Raw genomic sequence first — 16,495 nt, 5'->3', positions numbered from 1 at the left:
TACATTAAACCCTAATGATACATTAAATGCTCAATGCACCATTAGTTAATGGCATCATTAAAATCGGTTGTATCAAACGTTTATTAGCATATCATTATCTAATGATGCCTTAATGTAAGTGTCTTCATTAACCTGTCATTAAATTCGGTGTTTCCCCTAAATATTTCCCACAATTCCTTGACGTAAACACGTACGCGTTACTTCCGGTCGTCTGTCAAAATGGCATCGTATCCACTTAAACCTAGGAATAGAAACAAGAATTTCGACAGCTCCGAAATTCAGCTTATTGCCGAGTTGGTGGAGAAACACATCTCCATACTTAACAGTAAGTTGTGAAGCACCGTCTCCCACGAAAGAAAGAAGGCTATTTGGGCAGACATAACTTCCAAAGTTAACGCTCTCGGTGTTTGTCAGCGTACAACAAAAGAAATAAAAACAAAATGGACGAACATGCACCAGACGGCCAAAAGGGAATTCAGTAACAGACAGCTGGACATGAGGAAGACCGGGGGAGGGCCCTGTATTGCCCCACTTTCCACGACGAGTGAAAAGATAGTGGACATTTACAAGGAATGTCCCAGTTTCACTGGACTCACGGGCATCGAATCGGACGATCTAGTGATGCAAATGGGTATGTCGCCTGCATTCAATAAAATATCGATACACACTGTTGTAAGTGTTAAAAAAGTACTTTACATGATACAACGAACTAGTAGCCTAATCAGCTGTTCATACAGTACACGTTGAACAAGGCTATGGGGAATCGGGTATTGCACATGATTTGATGATCATTAATCAAAAGGAAATGAAAAAAGAACATTTAACCAACCTTTTTGACAACACTTTCAATTAAATTGGAGCGTGTGATAAAATACACAGTGCATATTTACATTTGTAATTTCTCATCCGTTCACCGACAGGCAGCCATTGTGGAAAGAGAAGGGGGGGGGGGGGGGGCAACTCTCATTACCCCTATTCCAAACCAAGAACTTCATGTTGTCTCTTTCGATGTTAAGTTCAAATCTTGACATTCTTCGTCTCTAAATGCAAATTTTATGTGAAGCATTTATACTTTTCATGAGAGAATTTTCTTATGACAACGAAAATTTGTTGAAAAAATATGTCACATTATAACAGTCATTTTTCTGAAGGTGGCTGAAGACATAAAATAGGCCGTGTCATCACACAAATATATCATCGCTCATGGATTCGAGGTGTTGAGTTCGTTTTCTGAAAACACGGTCTTTCCTTGTGCGTCCTAAGCGTTCAAACAATATGTTCGCGGCCATGTTTGTTTTTAATGACACGCTAATGATGCCCCAGAACCTTCATTATTGCCGAGTTGGTGGAGAAACACATCTCCATACTTAACAGTAAGTTGTGAAGCACCGTCTCCCACGAAAGAAAGAAGGCTATTTGGGCAGACATAACTTCCAAAGTTAACGCTCTCGGTGTTTGTCAGCGTACAACAAAAGAAATAAAAACAAAATGGACGAACATGCACCAGACGGCCAAAAGGGAATTCAGTAACAGACAGCTGGACATGAGGAAGACCGGGGGAGGGCCCTGTATTGCCCCACTTTCCACGACGAGTGAAAAGATAGTGGACATTTACAAGGAATGTCCCAGTTTCACTGGACTCACGGGCATCGAATCGGACGATCTAGTGATGCAAATGGGTATGTCGCCTGCATTCAATAAAATATCGATACACACTGTTGTAAGTGTTAAAAAAGTACTTTACATGATACAACGAACTAGTAGCCTAATCAGCTGTTCATACAGTACACGTTGAACAAGGCTATGGGGAATCGGGTATTGCACATGATTTGATGATCATTAATCAAAAGGAAATGAAAAAAGAACATTTAACCAACCTTTTTGACAACACTTTCAATTAAATTGGAGCGTGTGATAAAATACACAGTGCATATTTACATTTGTAATTTCTCATCCGTTCACCGACAGGCAGCCATTGTGGAAAGAGAAGGGGGGGGGGGGGGGGGCAACTCTCATTACCCCTATTCCAAACCAAGAACTTCATGTTGTCTCTTTCGATGTTAAGTTCAAATCTTGACATTCTTCGTCTCTAAATGCAAATTTTATGTGAAGCATTTATACTTTTCATGAGAGAATTTTCTTATGACAACGAAAATTTGTTGAAAAAATATGTCACATTATAACAGTCATTTTTCTGAAGGTGGCTGAAGACATAAAATAGGCCGTGTCATCACACAAATATATCATCGCTCATGGATTCGAGGTGTTGAGTTCGTTTTCTGAAAACACGGTCTTTCCTTGTGCGTCCTAAGCGTTCAAACAATATGTTCGCGGCCATGTTTGTTTTTAATGACACGCTAATGATGCCCCAGAACCTTCATTAAGTTAATGACGCTCTAATGACACCACGACGTCATTAAAACGTTAGTACAACTGGATTTAATGATACATTAGTTAATGAAGGTTTAATGACACGTTAATGCATCATTAAAGTTTGATACAACCGGGTCCAGATCTTTTCATGTTATTAATCAAGGTGCTTAAATGATTTGATGCACTTCGCGAGGTAAGACCCGTTTTATTACAATAAAGATCATGATTATCGACCAGATCGCCTTGACTGGGCGCTGTCATATTGTTTGCAGCAAATGGAAGTGATATGAAAGGGGGAATCTGATTGGTAAATAGGAGGGACATTGAAGGGACATAACTCGTAATAGCCACTGGTGGCGCTACGATCGAGCAACGAAATGCAAGCCAAGTTAGGCAAGAGTGGAAACTGGACTTTTACGGGTCCCTTGCCCCGGGAAGATGATGGACACATATATCGCATTATTACCCACGTGGTGAAGATACAGGTGGTAAGATGCAAGGTTGGCATCGTTTTATTCGTTTTGATTGGATAACCGTGACCTCTACCACACCGGAACTACTTTTTGCATTCACAAAAAATCGCGATAAGTCATTCATTTCGCAACTACAAGGCAGAACTGAAGCAATCGCAAGAGAGCTAGAGATATTTACAAACACTTTATTAAACCAAACAAGATAGTCACACGCATCAAATTCGGTTTGCACGCTATATAGGTTATGCATAGAGCTTCTACAGAAAATATATAATCGAGCAATATCCATTTACAATGTACGACTACCGATCAATAGATCGAGGGTCCCCATGAGCGTGACGCACCCGACCATTTTCGCAACTTTCCATGATTTTTGATTTAACGTAAAAGGATAAGCATGGTGAGATGAAGTCAGTTTAAATTATCCGGACAGATATCTAGACTTACTTAGGATGATCCGGTTGTGCCATCAGTGTTCCCTTCGAGTTTCGAGTTGCTTTTATCTTTCTTACCCAAAATTAACTTTATTGCAAACGTCTCTTGACTCCATCCCAAATCACATTTTAAATTTCTAGCGGCTGTAACCCAAACCAAATGTATCCCTACGCAACAGTAAACAGTCGACCTTTTCACGACACATCGGATTTTGTAAAATAGGTCTCTTGTAGCGTTAAAGTTTAGTATATTTGTATTACGTACACTTTAACAAATGCAAGTTAACAATTTAATAACAAGTCAACATTGTCGAGTGCGAGAATGTCAGTCAATTGAAGTGTGTCGCACGTGTTGGCGTTATGCCCCCATTTCACTACGACCACAAATATCCCGAATCACCCCGAATAGGACATTTTTCATGTTCGTAGATAAATATCAAGCATTTCTTGAAGTTCTTAAATGAATCTTATTTGATTCCCAAACATTCGTACAGTTCGCGGGAGTTCGTCGAATCGGCGAGAAAGTTTTTGTTTGTCAAAAACTTTCGCGGAAGGGTCCACGAATTGCAATTTTGTGTCTGTATCGTAATCTATTCGTAATTAATTCTTCTGTTCCTTAACATCTTCGTAACCGATTCTTTTGCATTCTTGGCTATCCTTAGCGATTCGTGGCTCCCAAAATTTCTTGTCCTCAATACTACTATTCCACACAGACCACGAATCCCACGAATTGATAAATTTTAGGATTCGTAGTTGAATCGTAATCAGTTCGTGAAATTCTTAACTGATTCACATATATTCGTAGTTTGTTCTTACAATTCTTGAGCTATCGGGAATTAGTGGCAAAAGTTTTGAGCTGTTCAAAGTTTTGGCCACGAACTCCCGATTCAAAAATATCGTAGTTAATTCGTAACAAATTCGTAATGCATTCTAAGGCATCGTAACTGAATCGTAATCGATTCGTAGGCATTCGTAGGTATTCTTAACTCATTCGGGGATTCGTGAATTCGTGGCTTTACGACGAATCGGCTACGAATCTATCACGAATCCCACGAATACACGCCGAAGCAGGTACGAAGCTTACGATCCAATCACGAATCAGCTACGATTGCCGGCAAATTAGGTACTAGTATATAAGCAAATTTAACATTGATTTCAGGTCATTAGCTGCTGACGATTGTGCCATTATAACACGAAATTCACGATTCGGCAAGATGCCATCCATTTAGAAGCTGATGCCCAAGCATGGTTGAATAGGTCTTCAGCAACCCATGCTTACCGTAAAAGGTGACTATGCTTGTCGTAAAAGGCGACTAACGGGATCGGGTGGTCAGACACGCTGACTTGGTCGATGCATATCATCGATCCCAATGGCGGGGATCGATGCTCATGATATTAATCACTGGATTGTCTGGTGCAGACTCAATTATTTACTCTAGATGGATTTGTTTTGTTTGTTTGTTTGTTTATTGTTTAACGGCGCACTCAGTATTATTCCAGCTATATGACGGCGGTCTGAAAAATAATCGCGTCTGGACCAGACAATCCATACATCCATGAGCACTGATCTACGCAATTGGGATACGATGACATGTATCAACCAAGTCAGCGAGCTTGAGCACCCGATCCCGTTAGTCGCCTCTTACGACAAGCAGAGTCGCTTTTTACGGAAAGCCTGGGTGAAGACATATTCTACTCCGGATCTTCACGGGTCGATATGTTCAGGTAGACGATTAGTTGCGTTTACTCTCTTACAACCTCCATTATCTAGGTTATTATCGTTATATACCCAATGTTTCGTCAGATACCCCAGACACAACCAGAACAGAAAGCTACAATTGATAGCGTCTTGCTTTCCCTTCATTCTATTTAATGTGTTAACACGTATCTTACCGTGGTGGGTTGTATCGTGGTATATACAAGTGGTTGTATCGTGGTATATACAAGTGGTTGTATCGTGGTGTATACAAGTGGTTGTATCGTGGTATATACAAGTGGTTGTATCGTGGTATACACAAGTGGTTGTATCGTGGTATACACAAGTGGTTGTATCGTGGTACATACAAGTGGTTGTATCGTGGTATACACAAGTGGTTGTATCGTGGTATACACAAGTGGTTGTATCGTGGTATACACAAGTGGTTGTATCGTGGTACATACAAATGGTTGTAACGTGGTATACACAAGTGGTTGTATCGTGGTATATACAAGTGGTTGTATTGTGGTATACACAAGTGGTTGTATCATGGTATACACAAGTGGTTGTATCGTGGTATATACAAGTGGTTGTATTGTGGTATACACAAGTGGTTGTACCGTGGTATACACAAGTGGTTGTATCGTGGTATATACAAGTGGTTGTATCGTGGTATACACAAGTGGTTGTATCGTGGTATATACAAGTGGTTGTATCGTGGTACATACAAGTGGTTGTATCGTGGTATATACAAGTGGTTGTATTAGCACGTATCTTACCATGGTGTGGTTGTATCGTGGTACGCCGGGTATATGCTGAATATATAAAGCCATAAACACGTTGTTAAAAATACAAAAAATAATAGATACCAGAATGAATCGTTACATTATTTGTGACCAAACATAGTGACACTATATTGACTCACTCACTCACTCACTCACTGAAAAGAGGTAAAATGTGAACTCCCTTACTTGTTACGCGTGTGTTGCAATCTTCTATATCTAATTCCTACCACAGGACACGAATAGTTTACGAATACGTCGCCTATTCCTAACGGGGATCGTCCAGGTGACGTCAACAGCTGGCTAACGCATCACCGGGCATCACGTGGCTGTCAGCTCCCCTTCATTATCCCTGCAGGTCTTTAATGTCAAGCCAATTATAACATCTTACCCACATCTTAAACCACCATTTGAGACCAGCGAGCATTCAATCGCCTTGTTTGGCTTCAGAGGGCAATATAAGACATCCCTTTCGTGATTCATTCGTCACGTGTGGCACCGCGTCAACATCTCCATCGCCTACAGCGTCATCGCGGTGGCTTCATACGGATCAGAAAGTCAGCTGGTCGGTAGGCCAAGATTTAATGTTTTCTAAGAGAGATATTCTTAGAATCTTGATATGATTTCATCTAAACGTTCAATGAAAATTAACAGAAGTGGATACATGTCCATGCTATTGCACTGGGCACCATGCAACAACCGCGCCTACCTCATACACACTTTACAAGAGAGGAGTAATTCACACTTTACTATGGAGGAGTCATTCACACTTTACTGTAGAGGAGTAATTCACACTTTACTATGGAAGAGTCATTCACACTTTCCTGTAGAGGAGTAATTCACACTTTACTATGGAAGAGTCATTCACACTTTACTGTAGAGGAGTAATTCACACTTTACTATGGAAGAGTCATTCACACTTTCCTGTAGAGGAGTAATTCACACTTTACTGTAGAGGAGTAATTCACATGTTACTATGGAAGAGTAATTTACACTTTACTACTGAGAATAATTCACACTTAACTATTGGAGAATAATTCACACTTTGCCATTTGGGAATAATTCAAACTTTACTATTGGTGAATAATTTACACTTTACTATGGAGGAGTAATTCACACTTTGCTATTTGGGAATAATTCAAACTTTACTATTGGTGAATAATTTACACTTTACTATGGAGGAGTAATTCACACTTTGCTATTTGGGAATAATTCACACTTTACCTTCGAGCAGTAAGTCACACTTTACTATTGGAGAATAATTTACACTTTACTATGGAGGAGTATTTCACACTTTACTTTTTTGGAATAATTCCCACTTTACCTTGAAGGAGTAATTCATACTTTAATATTTCAGAATAATTCACACTTTACTATGGAGGAATATTTGAATTCATTTAGGAGATACACATTGTGTTCCGATTTCCGGGTTGTTATTTTGGAGGTAACTCCGATTGGAAACACGCTCGGATTCCTCTCCAAGTGTTCTCCAGGGGGGCATCCAGCAGGTGCTTGTGGTTATCTTTACATCGATGTGACGTACCAGAGAGCACATTGTTAAATGTCACCCATCTGATGGACATAACAAGCCGTGTGTTGATATAACACGAAGCCGACATTAGCTGACGTTATCGTCAATCGTGGCATTGGGGGCACAGGTGGCCAAGTCGTCTAAGGCGCCGCGATTCACTGTGCAGAGTTGCGTCCCTTGGGCACGCCACAAACCTATGGTTGGGGTCCGAATCCCAGTTCGCCCCGATTATGTTTCTAGGTTTGTCAGCACCATACCCGTGCTCGGCGGTTTCACCGAAGTGGTAAACGTCTGAGACCTGCATCACTTCGGGCTTTCCTCCCACATTAAGCTGACACGCCGTGATAAAATGGAATACTGTTAAAAGCGGCGTTAAACCCAACTCACTCACTCAATCGCGGCATTAACAACCTGCGACTGTCACCTCACGTCTTACAGCTGACGAGCTTCCTTCTCCAACACACACCCCAACATCACCAGTAGTGCATCAACCCCAGAGGTTTTCCCAATACCAAATGGATCTGTGGAGATCCGGGGTAGAATAGATCTTCAGTAACCCATGTTTGCTTGTTTCATTGTACCGAAGAAACAGTTATATGTACATACCAGTACGAAATCATATACATCTATCTATTTGTAGTGGCAACGGTAATCTACAGAGCTCATACAATACATGTTCCATAATGTCTGTTGTTGGTTTATCTAGTGCCATGTTTTTATAACAAGTATGACCAAACAAGACAGTATACAATCAAGTGATCATTTTATATTTCGTTCACACGTCTTTAGAATGTTCTTTTCGAAAAGCTAAGGCAAGCCCTTACAACAGCCCCAATCCTTGCACATCCCAACCAAAACAAACCCTTCACCCTTACAACTGATGCATCTCAAACTGCAATAGGGTACATTTTAAGCTAACTTGATTCTCATGGCCTAACTTGGAATGATGTTGTTAATTCGTGTCTTTTGACCATACAAGTATCTTCCTGTTCTTGTTTTAGGAACAAACAATGTTGATTGGTAACAGTTCTTTCACTCGTCAGTTTCCAAGTGAGGGGTATATGTTGCTTAAGGGTCATTTCCCTTCAGTCAACAACTGTTATGGCCTCTTGAAATGAAAGATTGAAAATAATTATTAATACATACAGGCATACTGCCTCTCCTAGCCATGTCTCTCTGTCAAATATTATGGCTTTGCTCACGAAATATTCTGTATTGATGAGGATGCCCATTTTGTGGTCGAGACCTTTGATTGAGGCTGAGTTTGTTTGTTTTTTTCAAGCAGATGGAAGCTGAGTTTTTTATTTACACAAAATTACGAGCTGTGTTTTTTTTTAAAGAAAAAACCCGGAATAACTACTACTGGTGCAGGGTTCCAAATTCAGACTCGCTGTTGGTCGGCACCATACCCGTGACCGAGGCTTTCACCCGCTGCATTTTAGAATTTGCTCAATGTTAGATTTTCTCCAGCAAGATTCGGCTTACGGTATAGCTATATGTCTGAACACATGTCTGCTACCGTTCATAAATAATAAACATCTGATCACAAGAAAGCAGACATCGACTTAGAAAATGAAGAAATGATGAAGAAAAAAGAAAACGAGAAATTAAACATATTTCTTTTGAAAAATATTTTGAAGTACAATCATTGATGGTACAACAATCCAAAGACGTTTTTATGGCACTTGGGCAAACTGAACCTGTCCCCTTCGCTGAACAGTATCCTTGGTAGTAGCCAATGCCCCATAGTTCGAGACAACTGACGCTTGTTTCGCATATGTCATACCTGTGGGCCTAGCCTATTGCAGCAGGTAGTCGACTTGACCTGTGAGTCTACAGGTGCGGCGCCCCAGTCCAGTCAACGTCGATGACGTAACAGTCAGGAAGCGTTTACGCACATGTAACGTGAGCAGATCTAACGTGTGGCCTAACCTGGTCTACCGCTTCGTGACCTGTCCCTTGTGTGTCCAGCCTAGTGACCTGTCCCTTGTGTGTCCAGTCTGGTGACCTGTCCCTTGTGTGTCCAGTCTGGTGACCTGTCCCTTGTGTGTCCAGTCTGGTGACCTGTCCCTTGTGTGTCCAGTCTGGTGACCTGTCCCTTGTGTGTCCAGTCTGGTGACCTGTCCCTTGTGTGTCCAGCCTAGTGACCTGTCCCTTGTGTGTCCAGTCTGGTGACCTGTCCCTTGTGTGTCCAGTCTGGTGACCTGTCCCTTGTGTGTCCAGTCTGGTGACCTGTCCCTTGTGTGTCCAGCCTAGTGACCTGTCCCTTGTGTGTCCAGTCTGGTGACCTGTCCCTTGTGTGTCCAGTCTGGTGACCTGTCCCTTGTATGTCCAGTCTGGTGTCCTGTCCCTTGTATGTCCAGTCTGGTGACCTGTCCCTTGTGTGTCCAGTCTGGTGTCCTGTCCCTTGTGTGTCCATCCTGGTGACCTGTCCCTTGTGTTCCCAGTCTGGTGACCTGTCCCTTGTGTGTCCAGTCTGGTGGCCTGTCCCTTGTGTGTCCATCCTGGTGACCTGTCCCTTGTATGTCCAGTCTGGTGACCTGTCCCTTGTGTGTCCATCCTGGTGACCTGTCCCTTGTATGTCCAGTCTGGTGACCTGTCCCTTGTGTGTCCAGTCTGATGGACTGTCCCTTGTGTGTCCAGCCTAGTGACCTGTCCCTTGTATGTCCAGTCTGGTGACCTGTCCCTTGTGTTCCCAGTCTGGTGACCTGTCCCTTGTGTGTCCAGTCTGGTGACCTGTCCCTTGTGTTCCCAGTCTGGTGACCTGTCCCTTGTGTTCCCAGTCTGGTGACCTGTCCCTTGTGTGTCCAGTCTGGTGTCCTGTCCCTTGTATGTCCAGTCTGGTGACCTGTCCCTTGTGTGTCCAGTCTGGTGACCTGTCCCTTGTATGTCCAGTCTGGTGACCTGTCCCTTGTGTTCCCAGTCTGGTGACCTGTCCCTTGTGTGTCCAGTCTGGTGACCTGTCCCTTGTATGTCCAGTCTGGTGACCTGTCCCTTGTGTTCCCAGTCTGGTGACCTGTCCCTTGTGTGTCCAGTCTGGTGTCCTGTCCCTTGTGTGTCCAGTCTGGTGACCTGTCCCTTGTGTTCCCAGCCTGGTGACCTGTCCCTTGTGTGTCCAGTCTGGTGACCTGTCCCTTGTGTGTCCATCCTGGTGACCTGTCCCTTGTATGTCCAGTCTGGTGACCTGTCCCTTGTGTGTCCATCCTGGTGACCTGTCCCTTGTATGTCCAGTCTGGTGACCTGTCCCTTGTGTGTCCAGTCTGGTGACCTGTCCCTTGTGTGTCCATCCTGGTGACCTGTCCCTTGTATGTCCAGTCTGGTGACCTGTCCCTTGTGTGTCCATCCTGGTGACCTGTCCCTTGTATGTCCAGTCTGGTGACCTGTCCCTTGTGTGTCCAGTCTGATGGACTGTCCCTTGTGTGTCCAGCCTAGTGACCTGTCCCTTGTATGTCCAGTCTGGTGACCTGTCCCTTGTGTTCCCAGTCTGGTGACCTGTCCCTTGTGTGTCCAGTCTGGTGACCTGTCCCTTGTGTTCCCAGTCTGGTGACCTGTCCCTTGTGTTCCCAGTCTGGTGACCTGTCCCTTGTGTGTCCAGTCTGGTGTCCTGTCCCTTGTGTGTCCAGTCTGGTGGACTGTCCCTTGTGTGTCCAGCCTAGTGACCTGTCCCTTGTGTGTCCATTCTGGTGGACTGTCCCTTGTGTGTCCAGTCTGGTGTCCTGTCCCTTGTGTGTCCAGTCTAATGGCCTGCCCCTTGTGTGTCCATCCTGGTAACCTGTCCCTTGTGTGTCCAGTCTGGTGACCGGTCCCTTGTGTGTCCATCCTGGTGACCTGTCCCTTGTATGTCCAGTCTGGTGACCTGTCCCGTGTGTTTCCAGTCTGGTGACCTGTCCCTTGTGTGTCCAGTCTGGTGACCTGTCCATTGTGTGTCCAGTCTGGTGTTATCGCTGAAGTAGTCTGGGAATGGTCAGTCGGCTTTTTTTGCAATACGGACCCGCATAGCCCCCATAGCCCGGCCACGTTATACCTAAAAACGTTAAAGGATGGTACTTTTTGTTACCTTGCCTGACGCTCGACATTAAGGGCTAAAAAAGGACTGGTCGGCTCAGAGTCAGTATACTGTGTCTGCGTAGGGTATTCATATTACACTGCGGCATGGTATCTCAGTGGGCTAGCACTTAGTCTGTAAAATAGACATCAGTCCGGACTAGTAGAAGCAGCCACGCACGCACGCACGCACGCACACACAAAAACGATTCCGACAATATCATAAGCATGTGTTAATGAATCACAATATTATGTGTATTATAGAAATTGTGTAAATACTATTTTTTTGTGTACATATTATGTGGCTTGCGGTCTTCCAGTGTTGAATAAATATTGATTGATTGATATGAAATAAATTGGTATGGAATGACATGGCATTATATGGTATGATATAATAAGATAAGATGGGACAAGCTATGACATTGCTAATGTGTTGTGTGATATGACATGTTGAAATGTGATACAATATAGTTGTGATATATGGTACGATGGTATGTATAGTATGTTATGATAATGTTATATGAAATAATACTTTATAATATGATCTTATAATAATGATACAATATGATATGATGTTATAGAATATGTTGTATGATATAACAAGATGTGATATGGTAATATAGAAATTATGAAGTTACAGGGCATGGTATTGTACTGAATGTGTGAAATTATGTGACTGCGTTGAAATGCGAGGTGGAATGACGTGAGGTGATCTGGTGAGATATGTACATAAATTGTATAAAACTGTATATTCTTCAACTTGTACTATAGGCCTGTGGCCTCTTCAGTATGTGAAATAAAGAATCACTATCAAATAGCTTTCAGCAACTTTTCAGCCTCTTTTCTGATGAATCGACATCCTTCTTCACTACTCCCCGGAGAAACTTTATAATTCCTCCTTTTAAGAAATAGGAGGCCAGTTTAAGTATGAGCTACCGAGTCAAGCAGAAGATCCAATATCGACAAACCTTTAGAATCTGTTTGAAATTATAGAAATAAAGAGGTCTGTAAAACGTTTTACATTTCAAAGTATCTATTTTCAAATTCGTACTTGTTAACTTTTCAGCTATTTCCACATCTTAAAGTAGGTCAAGGATGAACCAAAGATATTTCAGGATGGCAATCTTCTGTCTCACAAGCCTCATCACACAACCGCCATTGATTGGCTCGACTCGACGACAACTTTACAGAATTTCGCGTCCTGAAATTGAAACACTTCTAAGATTTCGGCAGTGACAAACTCAAAGCGAACGTGTAATTGTAAAGGCAGAATCTGTGGCTTTGTAACTATGTTTATAGTTAGTTGACAATCTCAGGGTGTTATAGTTTGTTGATGTACTTTGATGAATTATTTACTACTGCTGGCAAAGTATATTGTGTACGGATGTAAGTACTACAGTATAACAATGTTAATCTTGCAGAAAAAATTAAATGTGTACTGAATAATTAGATGAGTATTATTGCTTTAAGCAACCCAAATATAAACCCTGATATGCCAGTCCACGTGGCAATGTACAGGGTCATGTAAAATCGTGGTCAATTAACATGAATAAATGATGTCAAAAGAAATATGAAAAAATATAAAAAATAAAAATATTTTGTTGGTTGGTATGAGTTTGATAATGATTAATAAACAAACGGAAAGGGCTTTGTCGCTTGCATTTATTATTTATATATCTTGATTTGACCGAATATAAGCAACATGGCATGAATCAGTTACTGGGGTCCTCTTTCGGTAGTGACGTCGGTTATGTCATGGCGTATCAGTTTGTGTGGGAGGAAATCCCGAAGTAATGCAGATCTCTGACGTTTACCACTTTGATGAGTGAGTAAGTGAGTATGTTTTAACGCCGCTTTTAGCAATATTCCAGCAATATCATGGCGGGGCATACCAGAAATGGGCTTCACACATTGTTCCCATGTCGGGAATCGATACCACTTTGACGGCAGGCATGACAACGGCTTCTCACAAACCAGGAATCATAATCAATGCGAATCTGGGATTCGAACCCACGATCATTGGATCCTGACACGCTTAAGGGGCGCAACTCTCCTTAGCGTATTGCCCCTCACTGCAACAAATCTCCCTCCTTTGGCAGTTACAGTTCTGTCGAGTCAATTTACTGGAACTGATTAAAATGCTACATCTCTTCTAGATGTAGTTTAATTCAATAAAATGCCATAAAAATGTGTTTCTCTTCTAATTTTCCCTATAAGGAGAAGTGGCCCCAGACACTCGCCACCTATGCCCGTCTATTTAAGACGCGCGTCACGCCCTTAATGGAGCCGCACGGAGACGTCTTTATACGTCGATAGGCAACGTCGTCTCTTTCAATTAGAACTTATTACCAAGTTTCAGAGCTATTATAAATGTGTTATAGTATTCACGAGAAGTTGGCGGGAGTGCAATTATACCGTGCAGTCACAGCTCCTTGAAATAGTTGGCATGTTATGAAAGAAAACTGGGTTTATTTTAGCCTTCCGGAATTGAAGGACTGCAAATGTGCGTTTTCATGTTTGTCTTATAATTAAGCATCCTTCTGAAAAACGCTTGATGCTACTTACTTCTTTTTCTAACAGGAACTTCTGTCTAAAAGTTTGTTTGTGGGCGTTCTAAATATGTCGATATTAACATTCTCATATAATATCTGCAGCTGTTGACATTCCCGATTTTTTCGTTCCCGAATCGGGCATGATGACATTCGATGGGGAAGCCAGGAGACAAACGGAAATGTCTGGAAGGCGATCATACCCTGTGTACACTGACACTTAGTTTAATGAAACCTCGTTCGACCGGACTATACCGTTCAAATAAAATAATATTTCAAATGTTGACAGTTCACCAAATTTCCGATTTAACGACCATTGTTAAGTAATAATGAGCTTGCATATATGTGTTCCAACAAGAGTCGTCTGAAAAGCTGGGTGTCCGGATTACAAAGGTTCCGAACTAACCGGGTGTCACTGTCTTTGAGGAATCTCACTCTGTGTGAGTGAGTGAGTGAGTGAGTATGGTTTTACGCCGCTTTTAGCAATATTCCAGCAATATCACGGCGGGGGACACCAGAAATGGGCTTCACACATTGTACCCATGTCGGGAATCGAACCCGGGTCTTCGGCGTGACGAGCGAACGCTTTAACCACTAAGCTACCTGACCACCCATGACCAGATTAATGCGGCAAGTTTCTTGCGTGTACATATTTGTCCCTGAAGCCAGTGTTTGGACTGCCTCCGTGGTTTAGAGGGTATAGAGCGTCACCCCGGATAGCCGAAAGTCGGTGGTTCGAGCCCCCGGCCGCGTCATTCCAAAATATTAGTTAAGAAAATGCTACTTTTTGTCACCCTGCCTGGCGCTCGGCATTAAGAGGCTAAAACAAAGAATGGTCGGCTCGGAGTCAATAAACTGTATACTGAGTGGGCATCTACAGTAAGTTTGGCATGGTATCTCAGTTGGCTGGCACAATATAACCAGCGTTAGTCTGGACTAGTACAAGCAGCCCAGCACACGAGCATCCACGTCGCGATAGTGGAATCATCTCGACTTCCATGTATGTATATATACAAGACAACAAACAAAATGCAGTACCATTCCCAGAGGTTCCCAGAAGTTCCCAGAGGTTTTAAAAGCACTCGGAACACACCAATGACTAGGAAAACATATACCTCTCTGTTTTCGTATAATTGTTTATGGTTTGAACGTGTTTTACCAATTGGGCCTGCTTGAAGTCGACCTGGTCACAACCAACTGTTTGCATGATAAGTAGCCATCACTTGTCACTAAGGTACAACAAAAGGCAGTCCCCGCCCACAAAAACAGTTTCCCATTGCCTTAACGATGGGTGTTAATAAAGTTTGTAGCTTTTCTCGCGATATATTTTACTTTTGAAAAAGAAATTCAACAGAAGAAGCCTGATGTTAAGACAGTTTTCAAGTCTTTGAAAGGCATTTAGAAGTGATACGCATAAGAGAGAATTTATGGATGTCAACTTCCTTATTATGAGGAACACAACGTTTCGGAGTATATGCGTACCCCTCTATCGGGTGAATCACCTGATAAAAGAGTAAACATATACATAATTTAAGCTTTCGTTTTCCACATTATTTTTTACATACATGTAACCTACATTTTCTTGCTTGGTTTGTTATATTTCTAAACCTATCTCGCTAACATGGCACATAGCTACGTCACTGGTCTATTTTCCACCGAGAGCACAGCGTGCGCGTCTCATTCCATCGCTAGCCAGGCGTCATCGAATCCTGCATCAACATTGATAAGTGCGGTGAAGAAACAGCTGGTTCTTTGTTGGAATGCAAGGTCATCCTGTACTTTAACATTCAGCCAGAACGCAGGGCGGGTCAAAATAAATATAGGATCGCAGTGATAAATCGAGATATGACCTTCTTTGAATCACGTGAACACAGGGTGAGAAGTACGCGAGGGCTCTACCGTCGTCCGCACAACCAGACTTTTTGAGGAAAAATCAGTCCAGCGCGGCACTGGGAAAATTATTCCTCACGCCTTCATGCTCTTCAACTATGGCACATCACAGTATACAGTGATATATATACACAGTATATCCCTATCCTTTGAATTACTACCCGACTAGTCGAATTCGATTCAAGGCTTGACTTACTTTCCGACTAGTCGACTAATTATGGAGTTACACGCACAGTTTATGTAATAGAGACTGAAGGTTTTGTACACATTGGACAACCATTCGTGACAACTCGTGTTATTCCGGGACTTGCAGGTTAATTACGGAAAGGTGCGAGTGGTGACGAATGATTGGACAACAGGTCGTACTCCATTCGTCATCACTCGCCTCTTTCCGTAACCTGCAAGAAAACTACTCCTATTCCTCAGAATCCCTTAGAAATAATTTTTGATTTTACATATGTCTTGCATCTAAAACTATACCCGACACAGTGAAATGTGTTCAATCATAACTGTATAATTCCGCATGTCCCGATATGCTTTAAATTGCATCTGAGATATGATATACTTACGTGGGGAAATATATGTGAACCATTACGCAACGAGTTGACAAATGTTTTAGGTATGCCCGGTTGCGCTAAGACAGAACCCGGTCGCAAAAATGGCCATGAGAGGGGCACGAGTCGCTATTCGGCTTGTCCCGGAATAACACGAGTTGGTCACGAA

General features: G+C 42.4%; 1 pseudogene; it reads left to right on the top strand.

Annotated features, from left to right (window-relative positions):
• The first annotated feature begins 219 nt into the window (after positions 1-219).
• Positions 220-16,495, top strand: part of LOC139446641 (uncharacterized) — a 34,316-nt pseudogene continuing 18,040 nt past the window's right edge.

Source organism: Haliotis cracherodii, unplaced genomic scaffold, assembly GCF_022045235.1.
Source record: "Haliotis cracherodii isolate W230 unplaced genomic scaffold, xgHalCrac1.p SCAF_6, whole genome shotgun sequence".
NCBI lineage: Eukaryota > Metazoa > Mollusca > Gastropoda > Lepetellida > Haliotidae > Haliotis > Haliotis cracherodii.
The sequence above is the reverse complement of the archived record's forward strand: the minus strand, read 5'-3'. Positions and strand labels throughout refer to the sequence as shown.